This window comes from Mus musculus, chromosome 2 (assembly GCF_000001635.26).
Source record: "Mus musculus strain C57BL/6J chromosome 2, GRCm38.p6 C57BL/6J".
Taxonomy (NCBI): domain Eukaryota; kingdom Metazoa; phylum Chordata; class Mammalia; order Rodentia; family Muridae; genus Mus; species Mus musculus.
The window spans coordinates 91,238,912-91,254,895 of record NC_000068.7 but is presented as its reverse complement, the minus strand read 5'-3'; the positions used below and the strand labels follow the sequence as shown (position 1 = coordinate 91,254,895).

The 15,984-nt window shown below is 45.2% G+C and overlaps 1 long non-coding RNA gene across 1 annotated transcript; it reads right to left on the bottom strand.

The window, feature by feature from the left end:
- Positions 1 to 5,834: 5,834 nt before the first annotated feature.
- On the bottom strand, positions 5,835 to 12,178 carry Gm31054. The gene is made up of 3 exons (XR_003954046.1): positions 12,050 to 12,178; positions 6,220 to 6,430; positions 5,835 to 5,909 (listed from the first exon to the last, which is right to left on the bottom strand). It is a non-coding gene; the product is annotated as a predicted gene, 31054 (long non-coding RNA).
- Positions 12,179 to 15,984: the final 3,806 nt, after the last annotated feature.

The window sequence follows — 15,984 nt, the reverse complement described above, 5'->3', positions numbered from 1 at the left end:
AGTAGTAGGTGAAAGGAAACAGACACTGGCTCAGAATCCCAGTTCCCAGCTCCCACTCCCCCAGGGGCTCAGATTTCTGTGCCCTAGGAACGAACAGACCCCTTAATTACACAGTGCATGGACAGTGTCATCCATCCCTCAGCCTGATCAGTTCAAAATGAAATGCCCAGGCCCAGAGGGCCAAAGACAGAAACCCAGCAAGAAGCCACTTGGCTCACAGTACCAGGTGGCAGGGTGATCTACAGCCAGCTTTCAGGACACTCAGCCTCACCTTGAATTTCTGGAATGTCCTAACCACTGAGCCTTCATTTGTTTGTTTATTCGCTTGAGGAAACATCTGGGTCTTTGCTTTATGCTAAACCCTACCCCAGGTTTTGGGACTATATGGAGAAATAAGGCTGAACCCTATGTATTCAACAACGATAAGATGTGGGGTTGGACAGTCCCACAAGTAAACTGAGGCAGGAAGGACCACCCTCTACAAAAGCACAATACTTGGTTGGGCTTGATGAGTAGGAGTTAGTCATGGAGAGAGGTATTCTAGGCAGGAGCAATAGGGTGTGCCGAGCCCCAGTGGTATTGGTCTGTGATTCTATGACCCAGCAATTCTACTTCTTGGTATCTGCCATAGACAAATGTGTACAAATACAGCCAGAAGTGCCAGGATGTTTGTGTATAGCACTATTCAAAAATCCAAGAGAATGAGGTGCAAATGCCCACAGTTGCTGAAGAGATAAAGCTGTGGCTTATTCTACAATTCCAGAACAGGGGAAACATTTTTTTTTTTAATTAAACATTTCATTTGCAGTGCTGAAGTTCAACTCAGAGCCCTGTTTCTGCTATGCAAATGCTCTGCTCCTAAGCTCCACCTAAGCCCAAGATGCACACATATTCTCATGTGAAGATGTCCAGCATACTGTTCAGTGGGAAGAAAAGTACAGAAAACTGTTTGGAAAGGAAATACATCACACTGATTTTGGAAGCTGTCTCTGGCAAAGGAGTCTCAGGTTGACATGTTGGAGGAGTCACCGTGAGATGCTGAGGTGTGGCTCAGTGGTTGGTGGAAAGCTTCCTCAGCACACGAAGACCCGTGGTTAAGGCCATGCACTGAAAAGAAATTAATGTACTTATGTGTAATTCTGCAGTTCTGTTAACTTGTTTTATAAGACAGGGTCTCACAGCTCAGGCTGCCTTTGGAAGCTGGTGAGGTGGCTGATGCTGGCCTCCACTTCCCGGATGCTGGGTGGGATTACAGCAGTGGGCCATCAGGCCCAGCCAAACTGTAATTAAAAAAACTGGGGAGGGATAGAGTGTAGGGTTGGGCCTAAAACATGAGTGTCCAATAGAATTTTTTTTCTAGATGTTTTTTTCTGTGTATCCCTGGCTGTCCTAGAACTAGCTCTCTAGACCAGGGCAGCCTTGGACTCACAGAGATCCACCTGCCTCTGCCTCCCAAGTGCAGGGATTAAAGGCGTGCGCCACCACTGCTCAGCAAATTCTGTGCAACGGTAGAAAGGTCCTACAGCTGTGCTGTCCCATTGTTAGCCAGTCGATACACATGGCTTCTGAGCACTTGGATCATAGCTAGTGTCTCCAAAGAATCAAATTTTACTCTTTTCTCTAGTTGAGGGTGGGGCACCTTGTGTTACCAAGGCTATCCTTAAACTCCTGGATGCAAACAAGTTTCCCCGCTTCAGCTGTTTTCTCCTCGAGGGGATGGTACCCAGGCCTTTCACATACTAAACATGCACTCTACCAGTGAGCTGTACCCCTGCCCAGATTCACCCTCTGGAGGGTGAAGCTCAGCACATAGAGGACTCCAGGGAGGGGGAGGCTCCTCTGAAGGCTGCCTTGTTTCTCCAGTTTCTCTCAGCCTCTGGATATTACCCCAGCATTCCTGAAAGGGAGCTGAGTAGTGTATCTGATTTAACTGCTATGCCTTTAAGATCCCAGGCAACTCCGGGTGGAAAAACTGGTCAGAGTTAGGAGAGTGGGGGGTTACCCTCATTAGAGGAGGCTGATTTCCAGGAAGAACAGCAGAGGAAGGGCACCAGAGAAGAAATGCAGGGCAGGCTACAGAGCACAAAGCTGTTTCCAAGTGCAGGGACCTGCTCAGGGCAGAACCTATGGTTAGTACCACAGACAGGCAGGAGGTGGCCAGGAGCTACCATAGCACCTCCAGCTTCCAGTCTGTGTATGTCAGCGAGCCTTCTGCCTGGTGACTGAACGTGATACTCAGTGATACTTGCTGGCCCTTTCACTGAGCGCATTTTCTGGGAACACCCACCTCGTGCCAGATACCCCCTAGGTGTTCAGCCCTCAACTTGAACAAAGCAGATAAAAATCTCTAACTTCCTGAAAATCTCCAGTAAAATCAAATAATACATGATTACGGGCTGGGGTAAACATTTTAAATGGGTGAGAGGAAGAGAGTGCAGGGCTGGGAGTGAAACTCAGTAGTGGTAGAAAGTATGCTTAGCACAAGCAGTGTCTAGGGCCGTGTGCTAATAATAGATGGAGCATAATTTCCATTAGGAAAGTGTGAGAAAAGACTCTAGAAGCACACTCCTCTCTTCCCCCCAAAGACCCAAATACAAAATGACAGCCAGGTGAAGGGAAGTTGTACCTAAGAGCATTCCAGAAGGACTGGTGACTGATGGGGAAAGGGACCCTGAAATGGGACCTTGACCTTCGGGAAGGAATGTAGCATTAGTGGGGCATGGTGACTGAGAGTGAGGAAGGCCACAACATGCACATACTGCCAGGCTTCATGAGTTCCTTCCTAGGGGAGGAGTGAGCTGACTGGTCTTGGATGCTGGATGAGGAAGGGACTAAGGAATCGGCAGACAGTAGCTTCGTGTGGTCCACAGGCTAAAGAATGCTTTTTAACACTTTTCAAGGATGCCTGAAAAGTAAAACAAACAAAAATCCACATGAAATTAAAATTTTAGTGTTCAAAAATAAAGTAAGCCTTGCCCACTTACACACTAAGTGTCTCTTGTCATTTTCTCACTACATTGGCCAAAGGTGGAGCAGAGACTGTGTGGTCTTCAGAGCCTAAAATATTAACTACTTGGCTCTTTTGACAATAAAACTAAGTGACCTGAGGATTAGAGAGAGACTAAAAGTAGGAAGCCTAAACAGGAGGTTGCAACAGACACCAGGATGAGAGGACAGTGACCTCCTCCATCTCCATGGTGTGGAGCTGAGATGTGGATGGGCTGAAGAAGCAATTTAAGGAGAGAGCTTCCAGAACTTGCTAATGGCATGTGGGAGACTGAGGCAGGGGGATCATCGTGAGTTGGAGGCCAGCCTGGGCTATACAGAGTGAGACCCTGTCACAAAAGAAAAAAAAAAAAAAAGAAGCAAACAAAGCTAGCAGTGGTGACTGGTGCCTGCACTACCAAACTTTGTGAGGCAGAAAAAGGAAACCTTTCCATACAAGTTTGAGGCCAGCCTCTTCAACAGAGCCACGAGACCCTATCTGACTGGGGAAGGTGCCAAAAGAGAGAGGGAAGAGGAAAAGAAAAAAAGGGAAAGAAGAATTGAGGATGGATTGAAGAGATGAGATACATTTCTTTTTTTCTTTTTTTTTTCTTTTTTCTTTTTTTGGTTTTTTGAGACAGGGTTTCTCTGTATAGCCCTGGCTGTCCTGGAACTCACTTTGTAGACCAGGGCTGGCCTCGAACTCAGAAATCTGCCTGCCTCTGCCTTCCGAGTGCTGGGATTAAAGGCGTGTGCCACCATGCCCAGCTGAGATACATTTCAAAATGACCCAGAACTTGTGGTCCTGGAGTAGGACCTTGGTAACACTTGGGGACATGGGATAAGGTTTGTGGCTTAGCTAGTATTGTTTTAGTGTTAACTTCTGCATCCTTGACCACACAGTGATTTTGAGGCCAGCATGGACTACAGTGAGACCCTGAACCAAATCTATAACCACAGTGGGCTGGTAAGCTGAAAAGATGTCTAGTAGTTAAAAGCTCTTTACAGCTCTCACAAAGGATGGGAGTTTGGGTTTCCAGCAACTCTGTTGGGCAGCTTTTCTGTAACTTCAGCTCCTGGGGATCTGATGCCCTCATCTGGCCTCTGAGGTCACTTTATTCGCATGTACATACCTACATGTATATTTTAAAAATAATAAAATAAATCTAAAAAATAATAATGGGAGTGTGTGTTAGAATTTCAGGCATAGACCACTGCTCCTGGCTTTCACTGTCTCATTTTAAAATCCTTAATTACATCTGCAAGACACTTTTTCCAAATGAGTTAGGCACTCACAGGCACTGGGGAATAGGATGTACACATATCTTCCCAGAAACTAATCGGTGAAACCACTGTGTGAGGCTCGCTAGAAAGCCAAGACTGTTAACCTTGGAAAGCTCATCAAATTCTTCTTGAGCTTTAAAGATAGGCAGCTTTCACAAGCTTTCTTCATGAAGTTTCATAAGCGTGCCTCTTTGCATAATGGATCAGAAACACTCATGCTGCCGACTCAGAGGTGGCTTGGTTGTCTAGACTGCCTGTAATCATAATGAAATGCTTCAGCTCTGAGCCCATAGGAAGTAGCAATAGTTGTGAACGAAGGGAAAAGAAGGAACAATAACTGTGTCTGAGACAGACCAATGCTACATGTCTGCAGCCCCAGGCTGTGAGGGGGAGAGGTGGGAACATCAAGAAGTCGAGGTTAGGCTTGGCTATATAGCAGGTTCAAAGCCCATCTGGGCCACATCAGACCCTGTTTCAAAACTGAAACTAAATAGAAGTAGAGAAATGGCTCAGTAGGTAAAAGTACCTCTTGATCTTCCAGGGGACCCAGATTCAATTCTCAGCACCCATGTAGCAGCTAACAACCATCTCTAACTCCAGTTCCAGGGAATCCCGTGCCCTTTTATGCCGCCCTTGGACACTGCATGCATATAATGCCCGGACACATGAGAGCAAACCGCAAACTTGCATACAACAAAAATTAAAATAAATCTGAATAGTGTCTGTGAACCCACTCAGAAGTTGACATTTCAGGAGGACTGTACTGGCTGGTTTTATGTATCAACTTGACACAGGCTGGGGTTATCACAGAGAAAGGAGCTTCAGTTGGGGAAGTGCCTCCATGAGATCCAGCTGTGGGGTATTTTCTCAATTAGTGATCAAGGGGAAAAGGCCCCTTGTGGGTGGGACCATCTCTGGGCTAGCAGTCTTGGGTTCTATAAGAGAGCAAGCTGAGCAAGCCAGGGGAAGTAAGCCAGTAAGGAACATCCCTCCATGCCCTCTGCATCAGCTCCTGCTTCCTGACATGCTTGAGTTCCAGTCCTGACTTTCTTGGTGATGAACAGCAGTATGGAAGTGTAAGCTGAATAAACCTTTTCCTCCCCAACTTGCTTCTTGGTCATGATGTTTGTGCAGGAATAGAAACCCTGACTAAGACAAGGACATATAGGGATTTGTGCAAACACCACTTATTTTAGCTTCTCTCTCTCTCTCTTTCTCTCTCTCTCTTTCTCTCTCTCTCTCTCTCTCTCTCTCTCTCTCTCTCTCTCTCTCTCTCTCTCTCTCTCTCTCTCTCTGTCCCTTCCTTCCTTCCTTCTTGGTTTCTCAGTTCAGAGCTTCTCTGTGTAGCCCTGGCTATCCTGGAACTCTCTCTGTAGACCAGGCTGGCCTGGAATTCAGAAATCTTCCTGCCCTTGCCTCCCAAGTGCTAGGATTCCACCACCCGGATCTTAGTTTCTTTCTTGAAAAGATTAAAAAAAAAAAAACCAAAAACTTTTATTTATATGTATGTGTATATAACTTTGAGAATGTGTGCCATGTGTGTAGATGCCTGCAGAGGCCAGAAGAGGGACATCTCAGAGTTGTAGTCACAGGTGGCTGCGAGGCACCAGATGAGAGGCGACATATTGACCTCAGTTCCTCTGAAAGAGCAGGAAGTGATCTCAACTGCGGGCCATCTTTTCAACTCCAGTTTCTTCTCTCATGTTATGATAAAATATTCTGACAGAAGCCTCTTCAGAGAGAAAGGACTTCTTGTTGACTGTAATACACCGTCCGTTTTGGTGGGGAAGTCAAGGCATCAGGGCCTACAGCCCAGCTCTCAGGTGATTCTAGATCCTGAGAAATTCACATTGGCCATCAGACCCCACCACCAGGCTAAAGGCTCCATCCGCAAGAACCACAGCTAACAAATCAATCAAACCACACTGTCCTGGACATTAAGAAACTCACCTTAGGGAAGTTTTATTGTCACATGCTCCTGCAGTTACAATGTCATCGTAGGGCCAGGAGCCAAAGCAGGGCAGTGGAAAGATGGAACGTGAAGGAATGTAGATGCTGTTCTCTCAGTCTCGTGAGCATGTGACTCATCTCCCATAGGAAACTGGCTCTCAGCTGTACCACAAAGGAGCAGTTTCCTTTCTGTCATTTGGGATTTCTAGTCCTTAGAAGAGAACTTTGGGTCAGAAGAGTAGAAGGCACTGCCAGAATTCAACCCCTGCCATGAGGGCTATCCTACCAGTAAGTTCCTCCCTGCCCCCTTTGGAATGGCCTTGAACCTTGTATTGGTTGGTTTTATGTCAACTTGACATAAACTAATGAAGAGGGGATCTCAAGTGGGAGGACACCTCCATAAGACTGGCCTATAGGCCAGGGCAGTGGTGGCACACACCTTTAATCCCAACCTATGGGAGGCAGAGGCAGGTGGGTCTCTGAGTTTGGGGCCAACTTGGTCTACAGAGCCAGTTGCAGCCAAGAATCACACACACTCTCTCTCTCTCTCTTTCTCTCTCTCTTTCTCTCTCTCTCTCTGTGTGTGTGTGTGTGTGTGTGTGTGTGTGTGTGTGTGCAAGGTTTCTCTGTGTTGAGTTTAAAGGCGTGTGCCACCACTGCCCCAGTGCCCTTTTTTCCAATGATCCATTGTGACACAGACATATAACAGGAAACAAATCTTTTTCTCCCCCAAGTAAGTTGCTTTTGGTAATATGTTGTGTAGCTGGTTTTTCCAAGATTGAAAGAGTCCATCCTTAAGACAGAACAACTCAAAACAGTTTCAGGGCTGGTCATGGTGCCATGTGCCTTTAATCCTAGCAGAGACAAAGGGCTTTCTGAGTTTCTGGACAGCCTGCTCTACAATGTGCATTCCAGGGCATCCAGGGTTACATAGAGAAACTCTGTCTCAAAACAATGCATAGCTTCAGTCCCTGAAACTGACCAGATTCATTAGGTCCCCTCCCTCTCAGAGTAAGTAAAAAAGAAACTCTGAGATCACTCAGATGCCCAGAGAATGTTCAGGTCAACTGTATCACTTGGAAGGGACACTCTCCCACCTGTTAATTTGCCTACTGATTGTGCAGTGTCCAGGTCCCCAGCTTTTGCGAGCTTTCATCAATGTGGTGTGGCAGGCTTTGATAATGCAGCTGCTTTTTAATCATTTCTGTTTGTAAGTAACCCTTCACCCATGTTCCTATAAGAATCCCAATAAAACTCAATGGATTTTGCCGGTATCTGTACTTTGGTCTGTCATGGGCTGCCTAGGGTGTGTTGCATCTTCCCAGGAATAGTCTTGTCACACAACATCATGTGAGTACACTGTAGCTGTCTTCAGACACACCAGAAGAGGGCATCCTATCCCATTACTGATGGTTGTGAGCCACCATGTGGTTGCTGGGAATTGAACTCAGGACCTCTGGAAGAGCAGTCAGTGCTCTTAAATGCTGAGCCATCTCTCCAGCCCCAAGATCTGAACTCTTAATCCTCTTGCCTGTACCATACAGGTATGCATCGCCACACCCAGTTTTTGTGATACTAGAGACTGGACTTAGAACATCACATACACTAGGCAAACAATTTACCAACTAAGCTATATTTCTATCCCTGATGAGGGTTCTTAAAACCACCAGAGAGCTTCTTTGTCACTTTTATCAGGCTTTATAGTACAGAACACCTAGTCGGGAGATTATAGAACAACCTCTACTTGCAACCGTTTTACAGTTTGCAAAGTACTTCACATAGATCATTTTAGCCCTGAGGCTATTGCTATGCAAATCTGGCTGCCTGGAGATCCCTGGCATGCTTACCATGCTATTTTATGACAGGATATTAAGTTAGTATGTGAACAGTGCTTCAGTCCCCACAATAAACACTGAAAGTGTTCATTTATTCTTTTGCTTTGGTTTTTATATAGTGGTCTAACATTTCCAAAGCTACCTTAAATTTGTACATGTAATTTTGTTTTAGTGGTGTAGAGGATTGGACCTAGCACCTTATGCATGCTAATCACACGCTGAACCACTGGTACTTACCCAGCCCAACATTTTATATAGTTATATATAGTATACAGTAATGTGCTGTATAACTGTTTCAAGATTGAAACAATCTATAGTTTCAGGGCTGGTCATGGTGACATACGTCATATATATATATGTGTGTGTGTGTGTATGCATATATATATAACACTAATGCATATAAGTGTGTTTATTTATATGTCAAGTGTATTTAGCAATCTCTTAGTATACTTTTATAAATCTTGAACAGAAATGAGCAATTTAAAGTAGTTGAGAAAAGATGAAGGAAACAATATACATTAATTTTAATTGTTATTTAAATGTACCAACCATTTTAGGAGGGTTATTTAAGTAGAGAAACTTTCGTTTCAGTTTTTGTTTTTGTTTTTGTTTTTTGTGTGTTTGTGTGTGGGTTTTGTTTTGTGGAGACAAGGTCTGATAGAGCCCAGACTAGCCACAAACTCACTGTGCAGCCAAAGACTCCTGGAGCTCCTGAGCCTCTTGCCTTCATTTCCCGAGTGGAGAGGCCAGAGCAGGAGTGTCCCCCGACCCCCACGCCCCTATGTTCTCTGCCTTATTCACTTGAGACTGAGTCTCAAAGAGCCAGAAACCTACTGTTTCTGCTAGGCTGCTGCCAGGGCTCTCGGGGCCTGCCTTCTGACCTCTTAGTACTACTCAGTACTGGGCTTGACAGAAGCACGCTCCACCATATGCAGTTTCTAACATGTGAATGCTATAGATCTGGACTCAGGGCCCCGTAGGGCCTCGGGCTCATGAATCGAATACTCGTACCAGCTGAGCTATCTCCCAGTGGTTTTTAGTTTCCCTCCCTTTCTTTTTCCTTTTGATCTTCCTCCTCCTCCTCCTCTTTTTTTCCCTTCTCCACCTTTTACTGTCTCAAATTCACTACTCCTTGCATCAGCCTTTTCCAAATATTAGAATTATAGATAGAAAAGTAACTTTTTCATCTAGATTTTTCTAACTTTTGTGATAAAATAATGTAAAGTCTACCCGAGTCTAAGAAGAACATATACATATATTTTTAAGATTTACTTATTTTATGTACATGAGTACACTGTAGCTGTCCTCAGACACACCAGAAGAGGGCATCGGATCCCACGACAGATGGTTGTGAGCCACCATGTGGTTGCTGGGAATTGAACTCAGAACCTCCAGAAGAGAGACAGTGCTCTTAACCGCTGAGCCATCTCTCCAGCCCTAGATATTCTTAATATATATGGGTTTTTGGTTTTTGGTTTTTTTTTTTTTGTTTTTGTTTTTTTGAGACAGTGTTTCTTTGTGTAGCCTTGGCTGTCCTGGAATTCACTCTGTAGACCAGGCTGGCCTCAAACTCACAGAAATCTCCCTGCTTTTGTCTCATGAGTGCTGGAATTAAAGGCCTGCACCATCACATTTCACTTATAGTGTTCTTTTCTTCCTTCCTTTCATCCCTCCCTCTCCCTCTCCCTCTCCCTCCCTCTCTCTCTCTCCCCCTCCTCCCTCTCCCTCTCCCTCTCTCTCCCTCCCTCTCCCCCTCCCTCTCTGTCTTTTCTTAATGTTGCTTGGTCTGGAGATAAGGCTTATCAGTTAAAAGCACTTGTGACCCTTCCAGAGGTCTATTTCCTCCACAGGCAGATGGTCTCTTCTGACCTGTAAAGGCACCAGACATGCATGTGGCACACATACACATATGCAGGTAAAATCCTAAACGTATCAAATAAATAAATTTTTAAAAATTGTGTGTACAGGGGCTGGTGAAATGGCTCAGTGGGTAAGAGCACCCGACTGCTCTTCCAAAAGTCCGGAGTTCAAATCCCAGCAGCCACATGGTGGCTCACAACCATCTGTAAGGAGATCTGACTCCCTCTTCTGGAGTGTCTGAAGACAGCTACAGTGAACTTACATATAATAAATAAATAATAATAATAATAATAAATTTTTAAAAATCGTGGGTACACATGTGTGTGTACAGTGACCTCAGTTGTCATTGCTCAGGGGCTGTTCACATTTGTTTAGAGACAGTGAGTCTATCATTCGGATCTGCAGTTTACTAGTTAGGTGAGGCTGGCTGGCCAGGGAGCTTTCTGTCTCTGCTTCCCCAACACTGGGACTACAGTGAGTGCCAATATACCTAGCATTTCATGCAGGTGTTGAAGGTCTGAAGCAGGCCCAGGCCTTCACAGTTAGTCCTTCACTGACTGAGCTATCTGTCTAGCCCCAGTTAAAAATATTCTCAATAGTCAGATGGTGGAGGTGAATACCTTTTGTCTCACCCCTTAGGAGATAGAGGCAGGCAGATCTCTGAATTCAAGGCCAGCCTGGTCTACAGGGTGAGTTCCAGGCTAGCCAGGGCTACACAGAGAAACCCTGCTTGGAAAAAAAAATCAATAAGGCTGGACATATTATACTAGTACATGCTTTAATTCCAGCATTTTGGAAGCAGAGGCAGGTGAGTGCAAGGCTAGCCTGTCTATGTAGCAAATCCCAAGTCAAAGCTATATAGTAAAAGCAAGTCTCAAAAAATAAAATATTTCAACAACAAATTATTCAAAGTAATTTTTAGTAAGATGGCTAGCAGATTTTTTTGACTTTAATATTTGAATTCCCCCCCCCAAAAAAAAACTATAGTGCTTAATCTAATTTTCAATATTCCCAGGGGGTGGGATCCAGGATCTCATTTAAATATTGCTATTAATTTGTTCCTATTTGGACATTTAAACATGAATCGGAGATGCCAAACAAGAACTCTGGATACTTGAGTTCTACTTTATCTGTTTCCAATTCTTTAGGAAGAATTTGAGTTCTCTGCAAGCTTTGCGGATTCCCCAAGCCTGTCATTGACAAACCACTGACTGCAGTCAGTGTGTGTGGGAAGCCTACACCAGCATCTGTGTGGATCCCAGAAGGTTTGCAGATTCAGCAGGGCTTGGATTCATAGACAGCCCGAGCAGAGCTGGAGTCATGTATCAGCCTGCACCACAACAATGCTTCCTGCTAGCTGAAGGCTTCCCACAGGCACTCTGAAAGCTTGCTGTTTGCTGCCTGTAGAGCAACTCACAGGATCACAGATGCTAAACCTGGCAGGGACCCAACAGTTCTCCTCCTTATCCTCCTACTAACTCCTGACTAAAGCATAGACAATGGAACCCCAACAGTGTTAGCGCAAACCTTTAAGCCCAGCACCTGGGAGGCAGTGGCAGGCAGATCTCTGAGTTTGAGTATGGTCTACAGAGAGAGTTCCAAAACAGCCAGAGATATTCAGAAATACCCTGTCTCAAAAACAAAAACAGAAACAAACAAAGAAGAGAAAGTATGAGTTCCAGGTCAGAGTCTAAGTGCAGCTTTCCTCCCACTGTGCTCTATTATCTGTTCTAGAAAACACTCCAAAGAAGCCACGTATTGTTCTGCAGATCAAAGAAACTGGTATTATTTAGGGTCATGCCCATGGTCTGCCCCAGTTTCCAGTGTGAACAAACACGAGACCATGATTTACTACAACCAGCAGTTTTTTGATAGAGCTGCTTTGTGCTACCCTTTAGTAAAAGTAGCATTTCTCTCTCTTTCTCTTTCTCTTTCTCTCTCTCTCTCTCTCTCTCTCTCTCTCTCTCTCACACACACACACACAACCCAAACAAAACAAAACAAAACAAAACAAAACAAAACAAAACCCAAGCATGTATAAGTGAGATTTCATGGCCACAGTCTGAAACTGGAGCAGTAATATACCACGCACCCCTTGATCAGATTAGCATCTTGAAAATACCCATATGAAATACCCTTGTCCATCCTGCACCTGGTGGCTCATCAGCTGGGAATGAATGACATCAGGCTACCAGGCAGAGGCTTTCTTGTGAAATCAGGAAACAAAGAGAACTCTGGGTTAAAGGTGCCTCAAAACCACGACCTGAAACCACGTGTTTGGTTGGTGTGTGCAAGGCGGGTCACTACTGCTCACAGTCAGTTCTACCCATCATGGAAAACTTTCCAGGTGTAAGAAGCAGAGTCTGGGGAAACCTGGCACCTAGCAGAATGGTCCTTTTGCTCGTGAGTCTGGCACACCTCTCTATTCCCTTCTGGTCTCTGCATTTCTTGCTCCCTTTGCCTGAAGCACTCTCCCCTTTCCTCTACACAGTCGAGTCAACTTTTACAGATTTTTATTATGTGTATGGGTCTTTTTTGTACATGTATGTCTGTGTACCAGGGGTGCAGAGTGCCTGAGGAGGCCAGAACTAGTATTACAGATGCTGTGTTAGTGTAGGTGCCAGAAATTGAACCCAGATTCTGTGGAAGAACAGTCAGTGGCTCTTAACCAGGCTGCCTACAACTTGCTGTGCAGTAGAGGGTGGCCTTGAACTCACGGTCTTCCTGCCTCTACATTCCAAATGCCAAGATTACAAGATAGACAGTAAGTTAAAGGCCAGGCTGGGTGACAAAAGAACCTGTCTCAAAAAAGGGTGGTATCGATGGTGGCAAGCAAGATAGCTTAGTGGGTAAAGTACCCAAGTTTAAGCCCCAGAATTCACGTAAACAGAGACCCAGCTCCACAGCCACAGTCTTCTGACCTCTGCACATGCTCTGTGGAGCACAGTCACTCACATACATGCACAATTATAATTAAAAATTATAGTTAAAAAAATTGTATTAAAACATTTTTTCGTTATGTGTACCAGTGTTGCCTGCATGTGTGTTTATGCAGCATTTGTGTGCCTGGTGACCTTGAAGGCCAGAAGAGAGTATCAGATGCCCTAGAACCAGAGCCTCAGAAAGCTGTGAGCTCTCATGTCAGTACTGGGAACCAAACCTCTGGTAAAGCAGCCAGTTCTCTTAATTGCTGAGGAGTCATCATCATCCCCCCCCCCCCCCCCCCGCTTCCCCAAATACATTTTTAGAAATATCCTTTTTGTACTTTCTTGGCCTATGTTTCTACCCTCGGCCTGTCACATATCATAGTCCCTGGAATTTGGGCTCACTGCTCTTCACAATTGAGAGTGCATATTACAGGAAAGGTGTTAGAGCAGGGTCTGGACCAGCCAATAAAAGAAAGCAGACACTTCCAGCAGCAGAACTGTTCCTGTAACCAGAACAGCTGAAGGAAATGAGACTATGTGCATGTGTGCGTGTGCCACTGGCTCTTGGCACTTCATAGGACAGAAAAGAAGGGACTTTGGGGTGGATGAGTCCATCTGCAGGTCAGTTCTCCCTCAGGCTGGAAGGGGTAGACACCAGTGGGTTTGGTATGTGAGTTTCCACGAGTGTTACCTGTCAAGTCAACTTTCCTCAGACCACCTGAGGCTTTTAGGCAATCAGCTCTTCAGAAGACAAGACATGGCTCTCAGAGGGTATTAGATTTATAGGGTTTGGCAGCTCTGGGGGAAGAGTTCAAGGAACGGAAGTGTCCTAGTAGGGTTTTTATTGCTGTGAAAAGACGCCATTGAAAGATCCTGACAGAATGTAAAAGGTCACAGAAGCCCTGAAATTGGCAAGATAGATGTCACTGTTAGCAGAACTAGCTTCACTGATTTAGAAAAATAGAGGCGCACAATGCTCTGGCCACTCCTTGAACCCTTGTGTCTGCCAATGTTTTGACCGTTCCTTGAACCCATGTGTGTGCCCACTGATGAAGCCCATTGCCAGGTGTTTGTGATATTGGTTGCTGAGAAAGAGTCAGAAAATCTCCCCAGCAACCACAGCCCGGCCAATCCTGAGTTGCTACACCTGCACCAGACTCTTTCCTTGTACCCCTCCCATACCCATTTCTTGAGAATAGACATTGTTTAGATCTGGAAATCCCCTACTCCCCACCTTCTCCTTTTCCCGCTGAGGGCCTATAAAAACTGGGACCTCTTTCCCCTCGAGGTCGACCCCTCTACCCCTGCGTGGGATATGAGTCGTCCCCAGAGCTCTGGCTTTCCCCAATAACGCCTCATGTGGTTTACATCAAGCTTGGTCTATCGTGAGTTCTTGGGTGTCTGCTATTGTCCTGAGGCCTGAGCGAGGGGCTCCTTTCAGAGTCTTTCACCATGACTTCAGCAACTCTTTTTTGTTGTTGTTCTTTTGTTTTTTGTTTTTTTCGAGTCAGGGTTTCTCTGTGTAGCCCTGGCTGTCCTGGAACTCACTCTGTAGATCAGGCTGGCCTCGAACTCAGAAATTCACCTGCCTCTGCCTCCCAAGTGCTGGGATTAAAGGTGTGCGCCACCTTGGGCTGGCGAGATGGCTCAGTGGTTAAGAGCGCCGACTGCTCTTCCGAATGTCCCGAGTTCAAATACCAGCAACCACATGGTGGCTCACAACCATCCGTCACGAAATCTGATGCCTTCTTCTGGAATATCTGAGGACAGCTACAGTGTACATAAAATAAATAAATAAATCTTTAAAAAAAAAAAAGGTGTGCGCCACCACACCCGGCTGACTACAACTCTTGTAAAGGAAAACATTTAATTGAGGCTAGTTTACAGTTTCAGAGGTTTAGTCTGTTACCATCACGGAGAAAAGCATGGTGGCATGCAGGCAGACATGGTGCTAGAGAAGGAGCTGAGAGTTCTACATCTTGATCCAAAGGCAGCCAGGAGGAGACTGTGTACCACACTGGGTGTAGCTTGAGCATATATCACCTCACAGCCCACCTCCACAGTGATATACTTCCTCCTACACCAAAAAGGCTACACCTGCTAATGGTACCACCTGCTAATGGTACCACCTCCTACGGCCATGCATTCAAACACACGAGCCTATGGGGGCCATTCAAACTCAAAGCACCACAGGAGGCTTTGCTATGAACTGGAGACTTTCAGGAAATAGGTATAATCCTATGAAACATACTACTCTCAAATATACTACTTTGGTATGATTGTTAATTTGGGGCTGAGGGTACTTTAAAAAACAGTAAGAAAGCTTCTAATCACACACACACACACACACACACACACACACACCACACACACCACACACACACACACCACACACACACACACACCACACACACACACCACACACACATACACACACACCACACACACACACCACACACACCACACACACACACACACACACACTCACTCATCTAAAACCAAACGACAATATTTCTTACGAAAAATATCGCTCCTTGAACCAAAAGCTGGCATTCTCTTTGGTTTGCTTGTTGTTATGTTTGCTTTTGGGTTTTACTATTATTTACTTGTTTGCTTGGTTTGAGACAGGGACGCACTGTGTAGCTTAAACTGGTCTGGAACTCACAGTGCTGCCCAGGCTAGACTCAGACTCAAAACATTTTTCTGTTTTAACTTGGGTGGGATTGCAAGTATAAGCCACCACGTCTGATTAAGAGAATACCAGTATAGACAGTGGTGTCTCACACCTTTGATCCCAGCACTCAGGAGGCAGAGGCAGGTGGATCTCTGTGGAGGCCAGCCTGACTACAGACTGAGTTCTAGACCACCCAGGGCTATTGGTGATATGCTCTCTCAAGCAACAACAAAAAAGACACATGAAGCACACCAAAACAAAGTGTAAAAATAAAATAGATGACCATTCTGATCATTACAGGCTAACAAAACCCCGAAGTGGACCTATACAAACTCAAGTGATTTATTTTCCCTCATAATCTTCCTAGTTAATATCTTACAACTTTTTTAGGATTCTTTTTTGTTGTTGTTGTTGTTGTTTTGTTTGTTTGTTTTTCGAGACAGGGTTTCTCTGTGTAGCCCTGGCTGTC